Consider the following 6,583-nt stretch of genomic DNA (forward strand, 5'->3'; position numbering starts at 1 on the left):
CTACCTAACTTTGAGCACATTGACTCCAATGGGATTATTTATTTGCTTAAAGTTAGCACATGTTTTGATACATCTGTGTCTGTCCAATGTAATTTAAACAACTTATTTAAGTAGCACTGCACAGTAAGATTCCACCCCACCACCATTTCTTATATGTGTCCCCAGTGCAGTGTGCATCCCACTGTGTACTGGGGTTAGGGGAAGATGACTGCTGGGGTACAGGAAATGGGTCTGTGAGCCTCTGAATGTGCCACAGCCCGTGTCTGTGGGGCTCGTGAGCTCCACCCTGTGTGTATCCATTTACACCTTAATTTCAAGTGCTACAGTAAAGTGCTTACCTGGCCCTGCTTAGCTTGTGAGATGTGGTGGGATCCACAGCTCAGGGCCTAATTCTTTTCTCAGGTAAACTGGTGAAATCCATATGCATTCAAATGATAGAGCTGCTCTGGTATAACATAAAGCAAAATTTGCCCCACAATGGTTTGGCAGAAGACTTAGCCATAGTCTTTATCTGTTCTTTCTGCATATCCCTATTGCTGCATGAATTCTATAGCCAAATAATTATTCATCAAGTCTTCTTTTCCATGCTTCCCTTAGGAGAAGCATTCATTTTCTCATAGAATTGTTGTTACTGTGTAAGTATTATTTTCCAGATTGGATTTATGGAAAGTGCCCAGAGTGGAGTGGAAGAAATGCAGAAGACATTCTGATTCTCAGAGGTTGTCTCCTGCAGTGCATCTATTTTATTACCAGCTGATATACCTCTCTAGTTTATAGAATTGCAGAATTCTTTCCCTTGGCCGGTAAAGTAACATTTTACTGCATGACAGCATTCCAACAGTCTTCTGACTGCAGGCAGGAGAGAAGCAGCCTTGCTGTAGAATAGCATAGGAATTCCTTCCATTCCAGAGCCACGCATTTTAGTTCATGACAGCACTTTTGGAGGTAGTGAGCATTTTTACCATATTTTTGATATACATGGATGACATGGCATTGATACTTGCCTAACAGGAAAAGGAAATTATTGGTGGTTGGTTGGTTGTTTATTTAGGTGTTTACACTGTGCTCAAAACCGTAAAGGAACAGATGGGATTGTGTCTGCCCCATAGAGTTTACTAAAGTCCCATTCCTGGAAACATGATCACTACTTTCTATTGAAAGTAGTGCCACGATTTCAGTGGGGTGTGAGGGGTCAACCATTCTCGTACGTATGTCAGCGTCCTCCAGCCTCTCCCACAAATACTATTTGTTTTCCTGTTCAGGTATCTGGGGAGGGGAAAAGAAGAGAAGGGTAAGATTCTTAGCTGATGTAAATTAATTTCAGTGGAACTATGTTGATTACACTAGCTGAGAATCTGGCTCAGAGACTGAAGAAAAAGCCTCTGACGTGGACCATGACAAATATAGCATACGGTATTCATTAATTTCCTTGCCTATGTTACTCACAACATTATGGATAATAAAAACTGAAAGAATTCCTAATATATTTTCCCTCTTTATGTTTGTTCACCATTTGTTCTTCTCTTCTCTCCCCCCTCAAATTCCCTCTCCCCCAGCTCTGACAAAAAAAAAGGAAAGTAGTCCATTTCTAGGTCTGACAGTTTCTAATCAGGGGAATACAGTATTTGGAAAGTTTCTTTATAAATAAACACTGGAATTTATATGCTGACTCATGGAAATACTTCTGTTGATCTTAGGTTTTGTCAAAACCTGCTTTCACATGAATTTAGGGTTAGTGCCCCTTTACAACTTTTTTTAAACATTTGTTGGAATTATTAAAATTTGTTACTGTTTCAACAAAAATGCCAGTGGTTCTTCTATGAAATGAACAAATTAGCTCTCCTAATGGTCTTTTTCATTTCCTTTCTGGTTCTGGGAATCAGATCATTGGATTGCTTTTCTTGAAACAAAATTACGATATTGAATGCACTAAAGGAATTAGTCTTATATAGAGAATCACTGGTAAAAAGATCAGATTCAGCTGTTCATTTGAGACCTGTAGAGAATTCATTTAAACAAAATGGAAGTTGAATAGCTCAAATGATGCATACTGAAAAGCTGTCAGCTGCATTAATTGTGGAATTTGGGTATTAGAGCAATGGACACGCTAAATCCAAGTAATCATTACAAAATTGAAGCTGATATCTAACAGTACTGGGGAAAAGACCTTAACTGGACTCCATTTCGAAACAAGTTGTTCCCACAGAAAGGGTGAACTGAGAGAATTAATGAAGAAATGGACTTTGACTTATAGAATTCTAACTTTCCTTCTAGTAGACTATCCAATCCTTTAAAATAACACTTTCCGTTGAATACAGTTCTTAAATTTCATTGTGTAATATAGAATCATAGAATCATAGAATATCAGGGTTGGAAGGGACCTCAGGAAGTCATCTAGTCCAACCCCCTGCTCAAAAGCAGGACCAATCCCCAATTAAATCATCCCAGCCAGGGCTTTGTCAAGCCTGACCTTAAAAACTTCTAAGGAAGGAGATTCCACCACCTCCCTAGGCAACGCATTCCAATGTTTCACCACCCTCCTAGTGAAAAAGTTTTTCCTAATATCCAACCTAAACCTCCCCCACTGCAACTTGAGACCATTACTCCTTGTCCTTTCCTCCTCCACCACTGAGAATAGTCTAGAACCATCCTCTCTGGAACCACCTCTCAGGTAGTTGAAATCCCCCTCATTCTTCTCTTCTGCAGACTAAACAATCCCAGTTCCCTCAGCCTCTCCTCATAAGTCATGTGTTCCAGACCCCTAATCATTTTTGTTGCCCTTCGCTGGACTCTTTCCAATTTATCTACCTCTTTCTTGTAGTGTGGGGCCCAAAACTGGACACAGTACGCCAGATGAGGCCTCACCAGTGTCAAATAGAGGGGGACGATCACGTCCCTCGATCTGCTCGCTATGCCCCTACTTATATATATCTTATATATATACACTTATATATAATATATTATATATATTATATCATATAATGCTTTAGTTTGTGTGCTCAAGCTGACAGCTGTCAAGAAAATAATAGCTTTAAATAAAATACAGTGAAATAGCTATTATTCAAGAATAATCATTTTAGGGGAATAGGCACTCTGAAGAGATGCTGCTTTTGCTATTTAACTTTCCCATCTTTAAAGTCATACATATGCCTTGCAACAAAGCACTTTTACGAGGGCATCCATATAAATTAGTGAAATCAAAAGATAGGGAAGTATCAAGCTCACCTGATCTTTCTGTTCTCACATATTACATTGAGCACTATTAAAAATAAATGACTGATTTAAAAAAGAACTAGATCAGTTCCTGGAGGATAGGTACATCAAGGGCTATTAGCCAGAATGGACAGAGATGCAACACCATGCTCTGAATGTCCCTAGCCTCTGTTTGCGAGAAGCTGGGCATGGATGACAAGGGATGGATCAATTAGTGATTGCCAGTTCTGACCATTCTCTCTGGCATTGCCCACTGTTGGAAGACAGGAGGATACTGGGCTAGATGGACCCAGTTTGGCCATTCTTGTTTTCCCAGTGTTTCCTATATTAAGAATGTATAGATCAGCAAAATAGTTACATTGTACTGCAGTGACAGCCAAATCCTGCCCAAGGCAAATATGCACAAGTGCCAAGGAAAAGGAATTCACTCCCTTTTGTCATGAAGCAGCTTCACTGAAGCAAATGAAGTATCCCAGTGGAGTTTCACCATGGGTGGGAGGACAAGAGGATCTGTTCAGAGGCAGGCTGTTTAGCCCTATGCTCAGCTTTCCCCTGAGTGCACTGTCCTGCAGGGAGCCCCTTGGAACAAGGTTCTGCACTGGCCCTGTCCTGCCCCTGGCCCCAGATCCCTCTCCTTTTGAGCAGGTTTACAACCCCTGCTCTGCTGCCAGGGGAACTTCTGCAGCTGCAAAGGTGAGGTCTGGATTTCCACGTGTTCACTTTTTAACAATGCCCTATGTACATCCCACTTTTTTTCTTTGTTTGTTGGCAGGGACTGATTTTATTCCTTGGGTTGTCAGGCAGTGGAATTGCTGGTGAAATTCAGGCCTGTGCAATTATATAAAAGAGAACCTCTTGTGTCTGATATGGCATTTTTCTACAAAGTATTTGAGAAATCTTACTGTATTAAGTTTATGTATCATTGTGGGCCAGGAATTATATGTAATTCTGTGTGGGAGGGAACCACAGTTCCTCCAGGAATTAAGAACAGTGGGGGATGATTAGGCAAATTCACTCAGGTTATGACACCTCCAGAGAGAAACCACCACCTGGAGAGGCCTGCATATACGGGTCTCTGAAGGATCCAGTTTGAACCAACAAAGAAAAGACTTGGGTAAATAGCCTGAACTTAAATTGACTAAGGGCCTTCTTTCTGATCCAGCAAAGGGATAGGACCTTCTGTCCAAGGGGGGCCATAATGCTTCCTCGGAAGGATTGGAAGGACTTTAGCTTAGTGAGTCCCCATAAAACTGATGGATGACCTGTGGTAATCTTTTAGCATGCTTATAGGAATTTTTATTATTCTTTTTATGTTTTCTCTGTAATGCTTCATGCTTAGAAAGAACTGTATGGTAACTGATAACTGTTGGCAGTTACATTGTTTACAGCCTTTCAGGAAAAAGGAAAGTGTAGATGCAGTCTGACTTGCAGTACTCCTGGGGGAATTCTGCATCTTTGCACAATGCAGAATTTTGCAGATATTAATGTTGTGCATGCAGAATTTCCTTTCCCTCACAGAAATGGGCTGCAGTGCTGCTGGACCCAGCAGAGCCCAGCTCGCACATAGAAGACACTGCTGGGAGGTGGGGAAGGGAGCTAGACAGTTCCCGGCAGCTGTAGTTACCAGCACACCCACACAAGCCTGGGACCGAGCATCAGGCTGTTTCTCCCTCTGGATCCCTGGGCTCTGAGAGGTAGGGGGGAAGATGTTTAGTCTGAGCGTGGCACGGCTGGGCTCTGGGGGGGGAGGAGGGCAGGTAAAAGGGGAGTGTCTGGGGGGCCCTGTGGCTGGGTTCTGTGGAAGGTGCAGGTATCTGGGCTGGAGAGGGGGACATGGCTGGGCTCTGGGTGGGAGGGGTTGTGAGTGTCTGCCCCATCCCCCCACCCCGGCTGCACTCTGGTGGGGGGAGGGGACAGAGTTGTCATAACTCAGGAACTGGGTTGTCATAACTCTCTTTAACTCTTTACTCCTGGGGAAAATTTTGCGTGTGTCTGTATTGTTACTTGCTGACAGGTATTTTGAAATAAATTGCCAAAATAATTAAAACTGGTGTGATTATGTTGTGTTATTTTGTCAAATAAAATCTGCAGAATTTAAAAATATTGTGTGCAGAATTTTTAATAATTTGGTGCAGAATTCACCCAGGAGTATTCCTGGGTGTATCACAGTGTCGTCAGGGAACTGTGCAACCTAGAAAAATCTTGGTCAAGAAGCAGAGAGATAAGGGTCTCTGCCCAAGAGAGGTGATGCCTTTGAGGGGCCACAGAGGGAGAATGCAGGTGCAGTTCACTTGAATTTGAGACCCTTCACAAGGCCTGTGCACCATTTAAGCATTTTTGACAGAGTCCATGGCTTGGGGCCTTACATAGGATCTAAATGGTGAATGTAGGCCTAATACAGGGCTGTCTGCACAGGGGTAAATTTCACAATCTTTTTCATAAGGGGGAGGTAAACGTTTCATACAGAGTCCTCCAGATGGCCAAGGAGCAGCTTGGGCAAGTTCTGAATGAAATCTTATCCAGTCTGCCTGAGTTGGAAGAACAGTTGCCACGGTCTGGGACCCGAGGGTGTGAGCCCTCTGGACTCCTACTGACCTGCAGAGATTTCTCTTCATGCAGAAGGAAGCATGAAATGTTACTGTGTTTTTAATAGTATCTCTGTTAAGTTTGGGGAAAATGAATGTGCTTTATTATTAAAGTTTAAAATTGCATTTAAATATTTGTATTGCCTGTATTGCAAAAACTACATATTAAAATAAAAAAAATCTTTACCTCTACAACTTTCTGCTCTACAAAATTCATTAAAATTTTAAAATGCTAAGATTCATGATCTAGCCTTTATCCATTAGCAATTTATAAGGTGGAATTGATATTCATAGAAACTTTATAGTTCACCAGTAAAACCATAATCCTTTATTCTGTCGTACACTGTGCTCGTTTAACTCTTCAGTCGCTAGTTGCGTGATTTCTGTGTAAGAAAAATGATCCTTTCCATGGAATTTGCTGTGGAGCCATTCCAACGTTTTTCATCTCAGCATTTGCAGAGCTCGATTTGGAAGCCAAAAGTTACTGCAGTATCCCCACTAGCCCCTACACTAACTAGTCACTAAGAATCACAGGATCTGGATCTGGATAACCATGACCAGCTGACATGATTTTAAAATTGACTTGTCCTGGTCTGCACTGACTACAAAGTCACATTTGGCATTGCATTGGTTAACATGTGTTCTAACATGTGTTCTAACATGACCTAATATTTGAGTGAAGACATGCCCTTTGTGATGTCTCTAGAAGGATAGCCACAACAAACCTATGCAATGTGCCATAAAGGGGATTCTCTGTGATAGCAAAAGACGACTGGTGTAAAATA

Source organism: Lepidochelys kempii, chromosome 3 (assembly GCF_965140285.1).
Source record: "Lepidochelys kempii isolate rLepKem1 chromosome 3, rLepKem1.hap1, whole genome shotgun sequence".
Lineage (NCBI taxonomy): Eukaryota > Metazoa > Chordata > Testudines > Cheloniidae > Lepidochelys > Lepidochelys kempii.